The sequence below is a fragment of the Erpetoichthys calabaricus genome, chromosome 4 (assembly GCF_900747795.2).
Source record: "Erpetoichthys calabaricus chromosome 4, fErpCal1.3, whole genome shotgun sequence".
Taxonomy (NCBI): domain Eukaryota; kingdom Metazoa; phylum Chordata; class Cladistia; order Polypteriformes; family Polypteridae; genus Erpetoichthys; species Erpetoichthys calabaricus.
Genome location: NC_041397.2, coordinates 91,293,157 through 91,314,959, shown reverse-complemented (window position 1 = coordinate 91,314,959; position 21,803 = coordinate 91,293,157).

Below are 21,803 nucleotides of genomic sequence, written 5' to 3'. Positions count from 1 at the left end.
AGGGGCTGACGTGAGGGCCTGTTTCAAATCACAAAATGCATTGTCTGTTTTTTCATCCCATACCACCGTGTTGGGTGTCCCTTTTTTTTATCACATTAGTCAAGGGCACCGAACAAACGAACAAACAGACAGAAATGCCCCGCTAACCTCAGGAAAGCCTAGACATGCTGCATGGTTTTTGGATGGGGCAATTTCATTTCAACACTGTGGCCAGACTAAGCCCCTGTCCACCAGGTAGCTCAAATACCTATCCTCCATTAGTCTGAAGAAGCACTTCTTGGGGTTCATCTGGAGCTTGCCTTTCCTTAGTGTCAGGAGCATGGCTCGAACCTGCTGTATGTGGTTCTTCCATGTGTCGGAATAGATGATGATGCCATCCAAGTAGGCGGCATTATAGGCATTGGAGGGCCGTAGAATTCTGTCCATCAGATGGTGGAAGGCTGCTGGTGCCCCTTGCAACCCGAATGGGAGGACACAATACTACCAGTGTCCACTAGGGGTGCTAAACACAGTCTTTTGCTTGGCACAGCCCATTAAAAGAACTTGCCAGTAACCTTTTGTGAGGTCATGGATGGGCAGTTACTGAGCTTTACCAAGCCACTCAAGGAGTTCATCAACTTGCGGCACTGGACAAGCACTGAAGAGAGAGACTCGATTAAGTCATTGCATGTCATTGCAAAAGAACCCACTTCCCTCAGGATTAGGGATCACAAGAATAAGACTAAAACTTTCCTCTGTAACAACTAGATCTAACATTTGCTTGATCTCAAGCTCCATTTCTGCATGTTTTGCCTCTGTGAGTCCACATGGGTATTCTCAAACAGTAACCCCAGCTTCCGTTATGATGTAATGCGTGATCAGGGAGGTCCTACCAGGTTGTTTTTTGCCACCTAAGTGATGGACAAGATAGCTGCTTCGAGTGCCTGTCATTGCTTGGCTATCAAATTAGGTCTGAAATTAAGGAATGTTCCCTGAGAAAAGAAAGAACATCACCTGAGCCCCTAAGCTGTCTCCCATGCGCTTGCACGTGACACACTTTAACCCCCAAACATGAAAAAGGAATTGAGATATTTATTTATGTCTACTGATTACTGGAGACATATAACTGAAATGAAAAATGATGTAAATAAGCATGTAACATGCTGCCACAGATAGATAGATAGATAGATAGATAGATAGATAGATAGATAGATAGATAGATAGATAGATAGATAGATAGATAGATAGATAGATAGATAGAACTATTATTCTTCTCAAAATCAGTGATTTAACTGACTAAAAATCAAGTGGCAGTCAGCTCTTCAATTTGCACATCTCACAGGAGCAATAACTTTATCAATTTCTTTCTGAATCGAATAGTTGATGCTAAAAAGCAGACATCAAGCCCCACAATATTAGATAAAAGCAATACCTTACATCAGTTGTATGTACACTATACAAAAATCAAACCCCTATTTTTTAAATTTCCCCAAAACATGCTTTGTTTAACATGCTGTACTTTTAAAGGTGCTTTATTTTAGATTTACATTATAGTTGTTATCTTTCATTTTGTATCATGCAAATTTTAAAATTATTGTTAGTTAAATAAAATGTTACTGCACAATTGTGTATTGGTGCTGAAAAACAAATGATAGTGTAAGAAAGGCGCTAAATTGCGTCCGACCCATCACAGACTTGACACGGGAGGCACGTATAAAATAAAAAGACTTTTATTTTTCTTCAGCTGGAGGGCATGTCTTCCCCATGAACCCCCCAGCCACAACACAGTCCCAAGCACTAAACACTAAAGTCAAAAATACTCCTCTCTCTTTCACCACCACTCCTCCACAGCTTTGTCCTCCTTCCACTCGACTCTGGCCATTGAGTGGTGGTTGCTGGCTCCTTTTATGGCCCACCTGGAAGTGCTCCAGGTGCTTGATCACTTGTTTCTGGTTGCACTCCCTAGGTGGGGCTGAAGATTAGTCCAGCAGGGACCCATGCCGCGCCCCCTGGCAGCCACCCCAGACCCCAACAGGGCTGTGGAGAACTCCATCTCCCATGAAGCCCTGCGAGAAACTGAAGCACCGCTCCAACGCAGGGGGGCGGCCATCCAGCGTCCAGGGGGAGGTACTGCACTGTCCAGGGCTGCTCCCCCTGAATAGACATCGAAGGTGCGTCCCGGCCGGGCATGGAACCTGGCCGTCCGCCACAATAGATATATTGCAAACATCTAAAGCACCATTATCTACCCCATTTAATGCTAGTGTTGTTTCTTTCTAAAAAATAATGTTGGCAACTGCAGCACTACCGAGTCTAGGTCCTCAAAGGCTTGAATATGTGCTGTTTAGTTGGTGAATGTTTCAGAATATGCAGACATGGAGGTGGCTTGGATGACATCAGGTGTCTTCTGGTTAGTTGAAGTGTTTCTGGATGAGGAAGGAAGTGAAAGACAGAAGCCCAACAGATAAATGAAATGAAGAATATGATGGACAAAATCTGACTAGATTGGTGCCCGCTGTGTGAATCCAGTCACCTTAATTTTAGAGTATGATTCTAGATGGCACAACATTTTGCATCAGCATTGCCCGAATGCACAATCAGGAGTTAAACCATTTTTATGCTCTGCATACAGTCCAATAAGATCCATGATGAATAGAACATTTTATTGTGTAGCACAGTGATCAGAAATGTTACCTCACAGATTCATTCACCTTCCTGGGTATGAAATCCACACCTGTTGTGTGCATGGGTTTTCCTCTAAGTTCTCCAATATTCATCCCATACCCTCCCAAAGATATGCATGTTAGGTTAACTGAGGATTCCAATTTGGCCCTATGTGTGTGCATGTGTGTGTGTACATGAGTAGGCTCTAGGGCTGTTTCCTACATTGCTTCAGGTGTTGTCAGGATATGGTACAGTTAATTTTTTTCTTCTCAATCATAAGTGCCTGCTTCCTCATACAACTGTTCGTCATGAGTAACATAACTAGAATTTGATGTGACTAGAAATTTGATTATGTGAAACTAAATTAAAATCCAATTTAAAAATAAACACAAGATATGTCAAAATATGAGCTATATGAAAAGAACAATAGTCATAATTAAGGTTAGGTGAGAATGATAACACCATTAACCTTTTCATTCTGATGTCAAGTAGACCAGCAAGTTTAAAGCTTTATGAAACAAAAAGTATGCAACTTCTCCACCCATACTGCCCACAATTATGATACAATGTTTCTGTCCCTTCTTTAACCTTATGTAGTGCCACCGCAAAAGTGTACCCCCCTCACCAACCAGCTTTAGTTTTAGCTGGGCAAGACATAAATGTTATTAACTGACCTGTGGTTGCACCTGATTCATTTCAAAAGTTTTTCTGCAACCAGTTATGTATACTTTGGGACAATGTTTTTATTATATTATTTAAGAGGAAGAATATAATATTGGCTTGGACATTACCAACTGCAAAGGGCATGGAGATTGACTTGTAGTCGTAATATGACTTGTATAGTTTCTGTGCACATATAAGATTTGGAATTTAAAAGAAGCCTCTCTACCTCCCTGTGTGCTGAAACACACATTTAAATTGCTAAAAAGGCTGTAAAATTCCATAACCCCTGTACTTTACTGAAACAGCTTCTGGATGATAGACAAACGGTAGATTAATTGTAATTTCTCAAAGATCATGACTTTAGTCTGAGGTTTTTTTTGTTTTGTTTTTTTTTTGTGAACTGGAATTGTTAGAATAGAACATCACCTCCCTCTGAAGTCACATATCATTTTGTTAACAATGTACCTTGAAGCTGAGTTGGATGAATATGAAAAGATGAATGACAGCATGGCTTTAATATATAATTTTAAACTACAGCAAAATAAGTTTTTATAGTAAAGCTATCTAACTAGTTTCACTATAGAAAGAGATTAACTGAGGGTTTAGTGTTGAGTCTTTTTGTGATCAGTGTGATTGATATCCCTTTTGCAAGGCTTAATATATAAACATACAGGAATTATAAAAAGAATATGTCATATATGAAAACGTGTGTATTTCTTTTTTATTATATTTGAGAAATAGTATAGAGTTTGCTCGTAAAATAAATATCATAAATGTAATTATCCTAATTAATGAGTGAGCGAAGTGCATTAGCAAGAAAATAAGAGGGGTTTAACACAAGATTCTTTAAAAAGGAATGTGGTTATGTGCTTTAGACACAGACCACTTGTTCTGTGACCTGTGTATGAATTTGTTCTCCCCCTCTATATGCCAAGACATTTGAAATAATTGTGACAGATGGCTGTGAAATTAGTAGCAATATCCCTTGAGATAGGAAATTAGGATCTGACTCAGGCTTAGCATCCCTTGCAGCAAATAGAGAAACCTGATTGCAAGATGTCAGTTATAACAGAAAGAGAGCAGCAGAGACAGAGAGAGATGCTTTCAAAAAAAGCATGTTTACATAGGCACAAAAAAATAAATAAAAATTTTCAAATTGATTTTTGGATTTCTGATAATCACATATGATTAGTAATTTAATTGAGCAACACTAATTTTATGCCACAATCATTGTAACAATATTCCTTCTAATAAAGGTAGCTTACTTTGGTTTTTACTGCTCTTCAAAATCATTCCTTGTATCTGGCATGTGGAATGTTCTCAACATCACTGATACTAATACATTTAACAATGCAAACCTGAATGATGTAGATTCAGCAATACATCACATATTTATCAATATTTTAATCTATAAAAAGTTCATGAAATGTGTACTTTAATTAGTAAGAATTTTCAGCCTCCCATACCCTTAATTAAGTTGTTCCTACATTTTTTCATTTCCACATTTCTGTGCTTTTGAAAAGTGAACAATAATTACAACCACCATCTTTTTTTACAATAAATAAACTTTATAATGGATAAATACTTTACTATTGAATGACATGACCTATTTATGATGGGCAGTGTTTTATTTATTTCCTTAAAGTATTATGTTTCAGAAGTCCAGAGCAATCAAAAGAAGTAAAGCAGAAACAGAAAAAATGACTCACTCTTTTGAAGACCAATAACAGAATGTGATGAGTTTAAGAAATGAGAAAATCAATCCAGCTTCATAAAATGAACGGGCTGAAATAAACACAGAGCAACGTTACCTTCACGTATGGTTGATTTTTTTCTACAAAAACTGAAGTCTATGCTATAGCTCCCATGTGCATTTTGTGAGCTACAGACAAAGAAAATATATTGACATTTTTAATTATGTAAATGCAAATCGACTGAAGTTTGACATTTATGTGAGTAAGAAGAAACAACTCCTATGGAGAAAAGGGGGTAAATGCACAGCTGGTGCATGTAGAGTAATCCAACAAAAACTTATGAATTGTAGCTATGTAGTATGTAGAGTACCTAAAAAGTATCAGAGAATTGAAAAATCTATATATCTGTGTGGCATGCCACTGGGGGGTGGTACCCAGCCAGGATGCCCAGGAAGACCGGAGGAGGGCTTGTGCCTCTCTCCAGACCATGAGGGGGCGACCACCCTGGTTCCTTTGGGGTCCACGGGTACAGAGCTATGAAGCTCAACCCTGTACGGGCCCGTGGTCTCCGCCAGGGGCCGCCCCAATGGCTGGAGAGCCCTGGACCTCACACTTCCGCCACACCAGAGAGTGCTGGGGGGAAGAAGAGCAGGGACACCCGGAGTGCTTCCGGGGATGCAGCCGGCACTTCCGCCACACTGGGGCGTGTTGGTGGAAGATTGCTGGAGCACACCTGGAGCACATTCGGGTGCTTATAAAAGGGGCCGCCTCCCTTCATTCAAGGCTGAGTGAGGAGAAAGACGAGGTCTGGAGGGAAGAGAAGGAGGTGGCCTGAAGAGTGAGGCATAGTGTGGCATTGGCCTGAACTTTGGGGGAGTTTGGGGGTTTGTGTGTGCACTTTAATAGTAAATAGAAACTGTAAATAAATGTGTGGTGGTGTTCGAAACATGTCCTCCTGTCTGTGTCCTGGGCTCGTTCCACAATCTGATATAAACTAAAGTTAATATTACATATTATTCTTCTTTCAAATATTATTTTTACTAAAATTTAACATTTTATTGTGATGGCATTCAGAACTAGATTGACATGTTCCATGACCAATACACCTCAAGGCTCAAGGCTAAACAAGGTGATAGCAATTTCAAAATCCATCTTTTTACCCTGCTTAGTGCAGCTCACAATTGTGTAAGACATTACATACATTTAGGCAGAAAGAAAGTATACTTATGAACATGCCCACTTGCTCAAACCAGTCCAGCTTAAAGTTTCTTATTAACAAGACATACATTTTGTAGATTCATTTGTCTGTTAAGGTTAACAAATAAAATTCGGAAAAATAAAGCCTGTGTTTATTAATTATCAGCCTTAAAGTACAGTAATTATATCAGCTCTGGTATGTGGGAGGAAAACCAGGATACAGGAAAAAAAAAACAAAAACATACAGGCACAGAACAAATGTAGAGAATCCACACAGGCAGTAGCAATTATTACTGCACCATGCTACCCTAAACTTGAAACATTTCATTTTTCTTTATTATATGCAGTCTTATTCAGAAATTTCATTCAGTTCATGATTTATATATTTTTGTAGATATTTTCAAATATTGGGTCATTGTATGCATGAGCATGTCATGTAACTGAATGATGTCCTATTTAGGGCTTCTGCACTGAAGAAAATATTTGTACATAGTTGTACATACACCCCGACACACACACACACAGAATGAGATTTAACTGAGGACTCATGTTTAGAAATCTTAATCGTTCAAAACCCACAACTACTTAAACCTTATACTGTGCTTACCCTAGGTCTGGTAATAAGCTTTACTATTAGTTTTAATTTCTGATATTGTTTACATGTGAAATATAATATATCTCTAAAACACACAAGCTGCATTCTTTCATGTGTGCTCAAAGTATAATGAGAGATGGGATTTTAGTCAAACTGTGCTGTTTGCAAATGGATGCACAGTAATTGATTATGAATTTGAAAGCAGAGTAGTCCAATAAGTTACTAAAGCAAAGAAAGATCATATTGGACCTTTAGTGGGAGGTGCCAATTTGTAGCTTCTGATGTATCCTCCTTACTCTCTACTGAGGTGGAAATGGATAATTGGTTTCTTTGGGAAAAGTTTGTAGCCTTTTGCGCTTAATAGATCTGCATTAGATGAAAAAAAACTCTGAAATTCATTACTGGGGTATAGAAAGATATTTTTGCTTCTTTGCAAGGATACAACTGTTTTTTTTATAACATTTCTATGATACATATTTAAACCAAATCTTAATTTTAAAATGTAATACATTTTTAAAGATGACATTTCATAGTTTAAAACTGAATAACTAATGTGGGAATCCAAATAATAAAATGAAATCTAGGCATTTAACAGCTTTTACTTCCTTCCATGGTGGCAACTTTCATATACTCTGCTCCTTCTTGTTAATAAGTTTTAGAAGTTTATTTAAAGTTATTCTGTTTTATCTAATCGATAAAATGGCTTCAGTATGCATTCTTCCATTCTCTAGGTATTTCCTCAAATAGTTAACATTTTTGTTGTATAATTCTTCTTAAATCAGTGCTGTATCTGACCTTACTCATGAACGTATGTAAATGCAGTCACTGTTCAGTGTACTTCTAAAAATGCAAAAAAACCCAAAAAATTTAATTATAAACCAAACAAGGTGCAGGCAGTAAGCAACAAAGGGTTAACAACAAAAATGTCACTCTGCCTGTTCAAGCAGCCATAACAGAGGACCTGAGCCTACCCTAAACCAGCTTAACAAAGAGATAAAGAAGGTCAAGTGGAAATTCCTAGATCTTCTGATTATAGAAGAGCAGGTGTATTCTAAAACAGTCACTATGTTTTTCAGCTTTCACACTCTGTCAGCACATGTGTTACCATGTTTGGTTGATGTATGTTTGTCTTCTGATGTGCCATGTCAGTTATGCGCTACTTAAAAAAGATTGTGTCCATGTTTGGTTGTGATAAGCTCGATTTTGGGGACTTTTGACCTTTAGAAACTGTATAAAAAAGCTGTGAGAAAGCCTGGTCCTTTGAAGCTCATCCCAGATGGATGGACAACGTCGCCGCTGCCTGTTTCTCTAAATGCCTTCTCCACTGCCGAATTTGACCTCTAAATCTTTGGCTTCTCCTCCAAGACCACACGTAAACAACTTCATTCGAGTTATGGTATGCAGTGTAAGCCTACATTAAACAAAGCCAAGTTATTTTCTTTCCATTGTATCACTAGGGAGGTGTATTTTTTTTAATGTTATATCTGTATAGATTCAAGTTTAATAGGTTTTAATATAATGTCATTTTAATATGCACATACATATTTTTAAGACTCGTTAGTATATACCCAACAAGACAAATAATGATAGAAATACTGGAAAATAATAAGAACACTAAATTTAAAAAGGCTTACATTCAAGACATTCTAGACAATTTATAATTGGTGGTATTTTTTCACTTATTCATCAGTAACATTTATTGTAAATAAAACTTCTGGTTTGAATAATTAGTATAGTGACTACCAAAGTAGTCATTTGCTGGTTTTCTGTCTGAAATTATACTTTAATTTTAGAGTAACAGATTAAAGTAGAAAAGGTGTTAAAGACACACTTTCAGTTGAAATTGATTCATCATGCACAACTACAATGGAACCTCGGGTCACGACCATAATTCATTCCAAAACTCTGGTCGCAACCCGATTTGGTCGTGACCCGAAGTAATTTCCCCCATAGGATTTTATGTAAATACAGTTAATCTGTTCCGGACCGTACGAACTGCATGTAAATATATTTTTTGTAAAGATTTTTAAGCACAAAAATAGTTAATTATACCATAGAATGCACATTGTAATAGTAAACTAAATGTAAAAACATTGAATAACACTGAGAAAACCTTGAACAGAGAAAACTTACATTGCAAGAGGTCACGCTACAGCCTTACAAACCGCTTGCTATAAACACTTTTTTTTTAATGAGATTTAAGCACAGGGAAAAAAATGAACATTTGAAAAATCCTTAATTTATACAAAAACTAACCATAAACAACCAAGAAAACTAATCTTGCATAAGTCAAGTTCTGGCATGAAGCAAGTGAGGAGGAACTGGGTGGAGAGGAGATTACAATTTTGAGGTAAAGTATGTGACGATGCAGGTTCGCTGCATGCTCCCATCTCGCTTCTGGGAGCCCTTAAACCTGTCACTGTCGGTAATGTTACCGATGAGCATGACACTGAGGCACTACAATGGAGCAAGGGAATGGTGCAAAAAGTGCCAAGTGCTTTTATGTAAATCAACAAAACAACAACAAAAACAAAGTCCAAATTAAATAAAGTGCAGTGCTTTCAGAATCCTTCAATAACTAATCTCATAAAAACAGAAGTGAAGTGGAGGTTAAAATCCAATAGAAAAAAGTCTTCATTAAATACAATGAGGTTAAAACAATGCTGGAAGCAGTCTCTTTAAAAACAAGCCCAGTGCATTCTTTAACTGGTGACCCTCCTGCTTCTCCCTATCCAGGCTTCGCAACAGGGGAGCCACTCTACCTGCAGCTGTCCTTCCTTCTTCCTTCTGGTGTGGAGGCCTCCCAATGCCTGGTTTCGAGAATCAGGGAAATATCAGGGAATTCACTGCCCAAGCCTCACGACTGCCGCTGCCTTCTCGGCCTTACGCGGCCAGCCATCCTTCTTCTGGTCACTCCAGGTCCTTGATCGCTCAGCTGGAGCGACTGCTTCCTTCTGCCCCACCGAGTGTTGGCCAAACACCTCTACTTGGGCTCACTTTCCACCTGCCTGCCTGCGAGCACGCGCTAGCTCACTTGCTAACACCGGTTCTTTCCACACTGCTTCCTGCTTACTTCCTCACTCCGCAACCTCCGTCTTTCTTTTATTTTTCCTCCATTTAGCCGCCTCGCGCTTCTATTTATGAAGAGGACTTGGCAGCTGTAGCAATTACGGATGTGGACAGTTTTCCACCTGTGCACTTAGGTGAGAAATGCCCACACCACGAATTCCCCTGGAACTGCTTCAGCCACTCAACCACCATGCCCCCTCGCTAGGCTGCAAACGCAGCGATTATTTATTTAAAACTGGCCTCTTGAGTAAAGTAATAGATGTAGTTCCAGAACTGGCTACACTGTTCATGTTATTATGATGGTACTAGGCAATATCCCCTTGATTATCGATTAAACCTTTTTAAACATTTTAGATTGGCCTCTTCTTTAAAGCCCATTTGTCAAGGATTACCTGGCAAAGACCACTTGATGCCAACCAACAAAGATCTAAGGATCTATGACGTACACTATCCGGTCCAAAGTTATATCACATATTTTAATTACTAACAACCACTCCTAGGTCAATAACCCTGTCGTAGTGTGACAGGTCCAAAGACCAGTAAAAGAAATGATACTTCTGAATAAGCCAGAAATGGGGAATACCAAGATGCACTCTTAGAGCCAAGTATAGCAGTGGTACTCTAAAATGGGTGCTTGGTGGCTAGGTGATAAACACCCAACCTACAGGTTCAGGTGGAATGCTAGTCTGTCAAAAGGCAAGAGTCAGACAGATCTAGCAATGCTTAAACTTAGCAATGGAAACCTACTCTTTCTATATGGAAAATACCTTCTCTTTCAGGGAAGGACCCATGGCTCCTGCAGAAGATTGAAAAATACAGATTAGATATATTTGGATTCACATCTATGCTCGGCATTGGCTCTTAGTCCAGACTTTTCAGTCAAGGGAGTAATTTCTTTCCTGTTTTAAAGAAGATGGGTGGGAGTAGGGATGTTTATACTCACAAGCCTCTTGTAGGGTGATGCAAAGCAAACAATGGCCAAAATAAAATTGATCCCATTTAGACCTACATAATGTATTTATCACACAGTGTCTTTTTTAAAAAAATATCTGAATAGAAAAAAAATGAAGGTTTGAGAAATATTATTTTATTCTGGTCTGCGAAGTATTTTAGTGATGCTCTCAGGAAAACCAACATCAACAACTATAAAAATATCTGGTGTATCAGAATGAGAGCCCCAACAAGCCATAGAATTCAAATAGCATGTTTCATTGACTGCAGGATTTGACTTTTAATTAGCAAATCTGTTGGTGGTCCTCCAGCATTGTTTGAGACCTTGAGGTAGCAGGTAATGTGTTGGATTGCTTTGCATCCCTTTATTGCTGGAGAACTTATTAAGGAAAAAAATTAAACAAGGGTTCTGTATCTTAAAAGGCAAAAGACATTTATTTATTAGCACTAGTAACTGGCTACTAATTAAGAAAGTGGATGAAATGGAAACCCGTTGCCACTGTGACCCTCCAGGATCAGAGTTTAACACTCCTGGTTAATCTCAGTTTGACACCCATAAGGTCAATAAACAACTTTGAAGTTGTGTCAATTGATCTGAGGCCATATGTTCTAGATATTGGGGTATAGAGAGCTGCTGAATTGTGAACTGGTTATCACTTCCTGGGGAGCTGTCTCAGTTGGATTTAGAATCCATTAGATAGAAAGGCCCAAAAGGGAACAACTAGCAGATAATGTTGTGTGTGATTAGTTCAATTTCACATCTAGCTTTTCGAGCATCTCTGAATAGGTCTGGGTCATAAAGTCTGACTCTAATTTGAATATAATGGTTAGAACTCATCAGTAGACACCAAAACTAAGGACACTGTCAACTTGAAGAAGAGGCATTCTATTCATTGTTTGACTGAAAGGCAGCAGCAGGCCAAAAAATGCAACAGCCACAACACTGGCTAAAGTGAATGTTCATTTGTGGGTTGTGTTTAGTGAGGCCACCAAGAAAAACTTTAGAAGGTCTTGCAAGAAGTTCTGGGAAACAAAAGAATGCTATGAGGGGCATTTGAAAGGTGAAAGAAGCATTTTAGGAGAAACACAAAAACCTACTGCATACTGTATGCCCATGGAGGAGAAAAAAGTGCTAGAAGCACTGGTTGGAGTTGGGTCAATCTCTGTGTCTGTGGCCCTTACAGTGATTAAAAGGTTGCATTGGTGAATGAGAGTTAAAAAGAAATTCTGAAAGCATTCAACATTGTTTGGCATTTTGGGTAACACACTTCTTCAGTAATTTGTGTAAGGCAAGGAAAGTGCCTTAGGACTGCCACACTGGAGTGGTGGTCTCTGTTTTTTAAAATGAGGACAATAAAGTGGTGTCAGTCCAATAACTGTAACTCAGATCTAGATCAACAGTGCTGATTCTATCCTGGCTGTGGAAGAGTGGACCAACTCTTTGTCATTGCACAAAAATGTAAGTGATAATTCAATTTGACAATGATGTTTTCATGTTCTCTGTGGACTTGGACATATGTTATGACCATGCATCCCATAGTAAGTTGCGTTACTAGGTGTTTCAAATGTACAACATTCCAGACCTGCTGCTGTGTGCCATCCAATCATTGTACTTGTAGACAAACTGTTGTGTTTACATACTTGGTATCACATGAAAACCTTTAAATTTGGGTGCTGAATTGCAAAAAAATCATGAGCAGGACAGAAGACATTCTTGACTCATCTATAACCCACATTTAATATGCAGATGCACCTAAGGCTTGGAAATTATCCAGTTTAGGAACCTAAAAGTTGCATTTCTGTTGTGGATGATGATGTCCTCTTGGCCTCATCAGAATGTGCTGTCTGGTTTGCAGATTAATATAATGGAATGAGAATTAGCACTTACAAATATAAAATCATAATCATCTCCTGCAAACCAGAAGCTTGTTCTCTACTGAATGGAGGTGAGCAGCTGCCTCAGATGGAAGAGTTTAAGTTCTTCTGGGTCTTGTTCACAAGAAGGACAAGAGGTAAAAGTGAGATTGACCAATGAAGCAGATTGTATGTGAATGCTTTACCTAACCATGGTAGTGAAGTGAGAGCTAAGTCTTCTGAACAGGATAAATGAATGAAATTGCCAGGACAAATCGCCAAAATTTGAGTTTCCTGGCAGGGTTGTTGGGCCTATTTTTTCAAATATGGAGAATTCTGGAGTAGAACTATAGTATATCTGGAACAAAACTAAATTACAATGGAAATGCAAGGCACTGTCCACTTTGAGAATACCTAAGGTCAGACACGTGATACTCATGATGCATATTGTATCTCTTATTTGGCCCGGGATTGTCAGAGAATTCCGTATGAGGAGATGTTTCTTAAGATACGATAAGAGTTGCCTAGTCTGTCCAACTTAGCCACTACAATAACTATAGGGTAGGCATATTGTAGGTAAATTTAAATGAAGTGAATCAGATGTCAATAATATTTCATTTAGGAGTGTAATTCAATGCAAAGGGATTGTTGCAGATAATCATAAACCAGTGTCCAGTATTTCAAAAAATTCATGCACAATACTTAAGAGACCTGATTGGATTCAAAAAAATAAAAGTGATATATTCCATTGTGCCCAAAGTATTATCTGACCTGACTATATTTCGACCTCTTCTTGTTGAAAATTGATTTGACCCAAGCCCAAACGGTTACAAGTATGCTCAAAAAAAGTTCTCTTTATAAAGAAAGATGCTGTGCACTTAAACAGAAATGACAAAAGAGTCACATTAAACAAATGAAGGATAGCACAGCAATAGTGAACTACCATCACTGAATGAATATGGATAAATTTTGCAATCACTTCTGTGGATGGCTAAGAACAACAAAAAGATAATTATTGCTAAACCGCTAACTTCACAAACAAACATTTACTAAAATAATAGTAATTAACTATTGACGTACATTTATTTACTCATAAAGTAGCATGATATATTTTATGATTCTACTTTATGTAATTTTCCTAATTGATATAGAATACAAGCCAGTATACCTGTAGCCTGAGAACACAGTAAATAAGTAGTGTGATAAAATATTTATCATCTCATATGTAAGGGTTTAAGCACTACTGCAAAATAGTTATTGTTTGTATATAGACAATATGCTAAGGCCATCAAGAAGAATAATCAATCTTTACAATTTTGTAAATAATAGAGAGATGTATATCCTGCGATGGACTTGTATTCTGTCCATGGTTGGTTCCAGCCTCAACCTTCATCATTTCTAAGCATTTTCCTGCTACATTTGTTTACTCAAAATGTAACCAAAATATTTTAACTACAGCTTGACTATGAATGATTCTAGAGTGCAATCGAGTTTGATCTAAGCCAAATTCATCTGTCAATCCGCACCACTGATGTGGAAAACAATTTATTTCCTTTTGCGCCTGCTTTGTTGATAGCCAAACTTTCACAGCAGTACATTCCGTACTAGGAAAACTATTGCTTTTCAGTTCTTGTCTTTGTGAGCTTCTAATTAAAACAATAAGGGAATATAGGAAAAATGTAGAATGTTTTTTTTAAGTTTACATGTTTACAATTTGCTTCATTATGGCCAGTATAATGCTAAATATGATAGCAGTGCAGTAATAAAATATAGCTGATGTGCTTTTTACTCAGAAATATATTTATTTATTTAAATTGTTGTTAAGTGAACATCTTTATGATATTTATGCTGGCATGAAAGAACTAAAGACAGATGGGCATTTTTTATTATTATTATTTGTCAGTAGAATGTTTAACCCTGCAAAACACAGGCTTTTTATTTGGGTTGTACAGTTTGCCTTACTGGGCATAATAGCTAGTTTGGCAGAGTAACTCAAAAAATGCCTTCTGTCATGCTCATGTCATTCATGGGGTGTGTCGGGTCAATCATCTTTCAGCATCTCAATTTACTGTTTGTAAATGAAACAGATGGATGTCAGAACATTAGTTTCCTAAATGTATTGCTTGTTGCTGCCACCTTTCCATAGAGGGTAAAAAGAAGTCATACTATTTTTTATTTGCATAAAAATTAGAGCTCATTAATAAGAAGTAGACAGAAGCATCAAAGAAAATCTGTTTTCATACAAAAGGTAATAAACATATTCTTGTCCTGATACTTATGCCAAGGAATTGTAATATTTTACAAAATGTGCCAGATGCAATTGAACAGTCAGACCAGATTAAGTAGATGGATGAGTTTCTTCATGGTATGAATGGCCTCTCCTCATTAAAAAGTGTTTTTCTTCTTGCTGCATTATTCAGTTAAAGCACTTGAGGATATTAAAGATAGCCCCTCACCATGGAAAAAAGCAATTGATAGCTGTATGCATATTTGATCTTGATTTTTGAATTAGCAAAGTATATTTTGCACAGTGTTTATTGTTAATTGAATCTGAGTAACTGTAAAAACAACTAAACTTTTTTTAGGTTTACATGAACCTAAAGGTTTCATTTTTTCTTTTTATGTACTAAGTGTCATGAAGATTTTTCATTATTTTCAGAGTATGACACATTATAAGTTAAACAGAACCTCAGAAGAAGGCATTGTATTAGAAAAAAGCTTGGTTAAAGTGTACTTGTAAAAACAAATCTGTCTTTGTAATGACATTTTACTTACTTATTTACTACTTATCTACCTGTTTTTGTATCTATTTATTTATTTATTGAGCTTCTGTAAAAAGCCAAATTTCCTATCTATCTATCTATCTATTGCACTTCATATCAAGAATAATAGCACATATCCTCCTTGAAATTTAAAAAATGGCATTTCTTATAAATTAAATATGTTAATTATAATTTGACTCCATATTTTGGATTTTGTTTTTAATTACAGAAAAGAGGACACACCAAATTCTTTATTTAATATACAGAAATATGCCTTTTATTAAGCTGATAAACATATCCAGCATTTTCATTTTAACAATAGAAGTTCTCATTCTTACTAAATGTGAATTAGAAAACTCACATGGAAATAGCAAATGAAAACTAACAGTCTGCTACACTTCGATTGCATGGCTTACTTATAAAAAGTGAGAAACTTAATGCCTCTTGCAATAAATGTATTTTTAGATATCAGTACTCAACACATTTATGAATATATGTCTTGAATAACAATGATTGCAATAGAAGGAATGACAAAGCAATGTTAGTGGCAGAAGGCAAGAATCCAATCATTTATAATGTTTTGTCTTCTTCAGGTAGGACACCTTTTTGGCATTTGAGTAATATATTTGAGAACAAAAATATGACAAGATATATAAGACAAGTAAAATCATTGCTTCCATGACGTGTTCCTGCATGAAATGTTAAGTCCTTGGATGACTTTTGGTTCAGCATTCACTTATATACTGAGCCCTTTCATACATTTAACTTAAATAGCATAGAAGTATGATACATTTGAAAAGGCATTTCTTTTTTTTAACAATTAAAATGGTAGTGTTGAATTTGTTTATATGATGTGAACAATATTAGTAGTTTGTTCTTTCTTATTAAGGTATTTTCTGTTATTTGTCTTGTTACCTATACCTGAGATAATTAAAATAAATAAAATTAATACTTTCTTGCATTTGAGCCCCAATTGAAAGTGCAACAGTGATTAGTGCTGCTGACCAAAATTTTGGAGGCAGTTAATTTTTTTTGCACGGCCCTTATTTGGGTGGAGTTTGCATTTTTTACTGCTTTTACATGGATTTTCTGCAGTACCTTTAATTAACATCTCAAATAGATTCACATTAGATTACTTGGTAACTTTAAATGTGTGAGTGTAGGCTGTGTCTCCTCAAATCCATCAAGCAATATTTTATGGATAGTGAAAATTTGGCTCATTGATTTTTGTAATTCTTTGCTTACATGGTTTTTGCAAGTATGTGCTAGAGTACATGTAAATAACGATATCACTGTATTCAGTACACAAGACAATGCTAAATCTATAAAAATTGAATTATGTCTTTTACGCCATGGGTTATCTGTAATAGTTCAAGTTTTCAATTGTATTCTAAAAGATTAGTGGCGATAAATCAAAACTGGGCCAGTGTCATCGAGTGCAGGAGTATTTGTCAGTATGCCCTGCAATGGCTGTCCCTTCCAGGCTTGGTTACTTCCCTGTGTTTGTTCTTGTTTCCCAAATCAATGGTTAAATGTCAAAATTTATTTAAATTTGAAAAATAGATTATAATTTTTCTGATGCCCTACCCAGGGTTGGCTCCTAATTGCACTCAATGATGCCGTGATAAGCCTCAATGTTCACTACACCCCAAAATGGATCAAAAAATTTGATAGTGGATGGAATCTAATTTTATATTATAGCAAACCATGTTACACTCCTTCAGTTTGGGTAAAATCAGAATGACCTTAACTTTCACTCTAAACTTTAAGCAAATGCATATACTTTGGAAAATGAAAAATGATCATTTAAGCTTTAAATATCTTATATATTATACAGGAATTGTTACATTCTATTTTGAAAAATAACACCAACAATCTTCTGTTCTCCTATGTTCTTAATATTGCATATGATAAAAAAGATTTTTGCGACTGATCATATGAATTAAACATAACAGTATTATGCAATTCTGTAGTTTATCTTTTACCATTTTCCATAATAAAGGGCAAAAAATACTTACCTTGTGCCAAAGCTTTCTATCACTTAGTCGTTAGAGCTAAAAAACAGGCTAACCCTGTCAAACAATCTGACAGAAGTATGCATCACATTTTCTCAAAATCTTGAGCTGTTCGTCATAAATGATATCAGAAGCTTCACATGTCATATAGGTGCTCATAACTGTCAACCAACATTCTTCAGTAGTTGATTTTTTTTTTTACTGTAAAAGGAAAAAAAAAGAATCTTCACATATCACATAATAAATACCCAGCAACTACATGAACTTAGTCACTATAGCATATGGACATAGACCTGCATCGACACAATAAACTAGATGAGTTTTTATTATAGTGTAATACTTTATAAGTAACTGAACTGCCCATTTTTAGAGCCCATAATTTACTCATGCTTAACATTTTCCAATTCTCCACCAAGAATAAAAAGCAACACTCTGCATATCTGAAACTTTTTTGTGGAAAACTGAAAAGCTAAGGAATGACCTGTTCATAGAGAAGTATTTTGTGTGTTAAGACAAGCATTTAAAGAATCATTAAAAAATAATTGATTCTGACTAGCATATATTTTTACATTAAATGTTTATGTCGGAGATTGAGGTGTATCAGTCTCCGTTTATACACAAATCACTGCATTTCAAATAAGCTGCTTTAAACTAAGATACTTGGAAATATATCAGTGTCAGCAATAATTAAGTTTAGAGATGATCATATAAAAAGTGGCAAAAATGGAATAAACTAAAATAATAAGGAAGGCACAAGAATAAGGCAAAAATGACCACAATATCAAAAATAAAAAATCACAGAAGAAGCTGCACAGAGATTTTGATAATGACAGACACCAACTGGGGTGCCAGAGGCAAATTGCAGGCAAATTAAGTGCCTGAAATAAATAAAAGTTGTTTGATTTATTTGAATAGTATTTAACTTAAACTTTTGAACCTACCCTATCTTAATCTCATTGACTCTGTTCACATGGATGCCGCTACCTACTCACCTGCCTTTTATTTGCACCCTATTTAAACAAAAGCTCTTCAACGTTTTTTCACTTTTCCCATATTTACTTTGTGTCACACCCTACTCATATATGCATGAATCTCCTTGACCTTGTTTGGTGCTTCCTATCTTAACTATGATTTTTTAAGCGGAAACATCATTGCCTGGCTCTTGGCCCAAAGTTTGCCTAGACCTTTGTTTCTTAGTACTCACTGGTTTTGTACATCACCCTGACCACTTCCTCATCACATTTCTTTCCTCCTGATTAAAAGTAGTGTACACAAATCCATTTTGTATTAAATTGAACAGTTTTATCCTACATATGACCAATTCTTGAAAGTATCATGTATTTTGATAAGAGTCAGCACTAGTGCAGACTACAGTAAAAAGGAAGTGACCATACATGTAGATTTGGCATGAACTTGGCAAGATATACAGTATGTCCAACATATTCCAAAAGGTCCCCCAACATTATAAGGAGAAAAAGACTATTTACAGTTTTTCACAATTGCTAACACACAAAAATGACATGCATAGCACAATTATTCAAACTGACACACAGAGAGCAAAACCTCTTCTCAAGTCTCTAAAACTCTAAACACATTTCCTGCTTTACACACATTTTGCAATTCAAAATGGCACTTTCTAAATGCACTGAACACGGTTCTCTGCATAAGACACAACAATCTGACATAAAGTCACATGTTTGCCATTACAACACACTGCCATTCAAAAGGACAGAACATGAGCTAATTGGCCAATATATGTGCCACCTGGCCAAACACCTCAATGGTTAATTGTTACCACTTCAATCAGGAAGTAAGCACTATAAAAAGACCACAGGTGAGCGCCTTTTTTTCAAGAACAATGGAAGACATTGCAGAGAGAGGAAGAGGAAGAGGGAGGGTGAGGATGAGAGGGGGAGGAAGAGTGAGAGGTAGGGGTAGAGCTGGTATAGGAGGTCATGGGCGAAGAAGACAGCAACTGTCAAATGAAATCAGAGCAACCTTAGTTGATCATGTCATCAACCATGGGCTGACCATGGGCTGACAATGTATATTGTGGCAGAGCATACTAAAGATGAGAGTGCTTTTCATTTTGCCCAACAGTGTGTAGTTGGTTAGACAAAAATCTGGTGATATAACTGACATGTGTGCCATTTAGTGCAGTAGTTTGATTATGATCATTATATATGTAGTTTTGGTTGCAGTGTTTCATTTTGCAGGATATGTGAGGTGTTTTGCTCTTTGGGTGAGGTGTTTTGTGAATTGTGCTAAATGATTTGCAACAATGAGCCTTGTTGTCAAAATTGTGCTTTAGCAATTGTAAAAAACTGTAATGTCAAACTGAATATAGATCTCTGAAAAGGGATCTTAATGAATTTCAAATGTACAACACAAAATAATTGAGTGTATAAATATTTAGCACCTTCAAGTCAGTATTTAGTAGATGTGCCTTTGGCAGCAGGTAAAGCTGTGGACAGGTCTCTTTCAGTTTTGCATATCTAAACACTGGCATTTTCCCCTGTTCCTATTTGCAAAACTATTCAAGCTCTTTCAAGATACACGGGGATCATAAGTGAACAACCTTTTTCAAGACCAGCCACACATTCTGTGTTGTATTGAGATCTGGACTCTGACTTAGCCATTGCAAGACACTAAAGGATAGATTTGGTATTTTTCAAGTCCAACTTATTTCTTCATGTTGTATATATTAATTTGCCACATAGAACTGTATTCAGAACTGAAGTGTTTTTTTTTTACAAATTAATCCTATTTGCAAAACTATTCAAGCTCTTTCTTGATACATGGGGATCATGAGTGAACAGCCTTTTTCAAGACAAGCCACACATTCTGTGTTGGATTGAGATCTGGACTCTGACTTGGCCATTGCAAGACATTAAAGGACAGATTTTTCAAGTCCAACTTATTTCTTCATGTGGTATATATTCATTTGTCACATAGAACTATGTTCAGAACTGAAGTGTTTTTTATAAATTAAAAAAAAAAAACGTTTTATGTTCTGGCAGCTTACAATGGAGTTCTATGGAACACCACCTCCATACCTCATAAAAAAGCCCCAAAAATTACCAAATATGTTCACTTTATTAAGTGGCCAAGATTTCAATATAAGAAAACATGTCTTCCACATTTTCTAGGCATCCTTGTGATAACAGAAGGACTCTAGAAATACAGGTCAAATTCCATTGGAACTAAAGTTTTAATGACTTTTTTTTTCTATCGCAGGAATGGTATGTGATCTCTTCTTACATTTCAGTGAACTTGATGCTGATATAATGGCCAAGCTGACACCACTTACAGTATATGTAAAGTTTCTTTGGAAGACTCCTTCCAGTAATTATAACATTAAACAAGCCATGTAATCGTATATTAATTACCTAATCCTGCTTATTCCATTATGGAGTTTTAATGAGTTGGAGCCTGGTGTCACAGCAGCAACAGGTAAAATACAGCAACCAACTAACGAAGCATGTCGAGCATATTTACATATTCAGGACTACTTTAGTGTTATCTGTTAACCTAATCTGTATGTTTTTATAATTAGAAACCAGAATACTTAAACTAAATCAAATACATATAAAGGTAACATGGAAACTGCACACAGATAAGGAAATGACCAGGGGGGTATTTTTCGTACGTTGTTTAAATCATCCGAGATCAGGTGCCTCATCTTGGATGAGTTAATGCCAGTGAAAGTCATCCAGATAAGTCGGTTTTTCAAACACAGCCGTGTATTAGATTAGTTTAGCTGGATCTAATCATACGAGATGAATGCGCGCGCCCGCGCTGAGTGAAAAGCCCATATATATTGAGTCTAGAAAACATGATCAGCAAGTGTTTGATAGGCTGTAACAAAATGACGAAAGAACGGGCGCATTTTTTTTTCATACACGCGGCGCAAGACCTTTTATTCGAAGGACATGAAGAATTTCAAGATTTAATATGCACAAGGGGTAACACTGCAAAAGCAGCCCAGACCAGAAAAGACGGCTGGCAAAAAGTGGCCGACAAATTAAATGCTAAGTAGTGTGCATTGTACTTACTGAATGCAGCGTTTCATTTCCTATGTGTCAGATTAATTATTATTTAATATGTCATAATTCCAGATCAAACGTGAGCACAAGGAGAACATGGGAACAGATTAAAGTGAAGTATAAGAATATACTTCAAACTGGTAAATATTGGTATATAATTACTTAAAGAATTGTTGATATAAATAATCATATATAATATAAAAAACATTCATTTTAAAGCTAATAAGAAGGCAGACAAGCAAAAAAACAGGTGGAGGGCCACGCGGTCCAGACCTAACCCCTGCAGAAGAGTTGGCTCTCCAGCAAAATGCCCA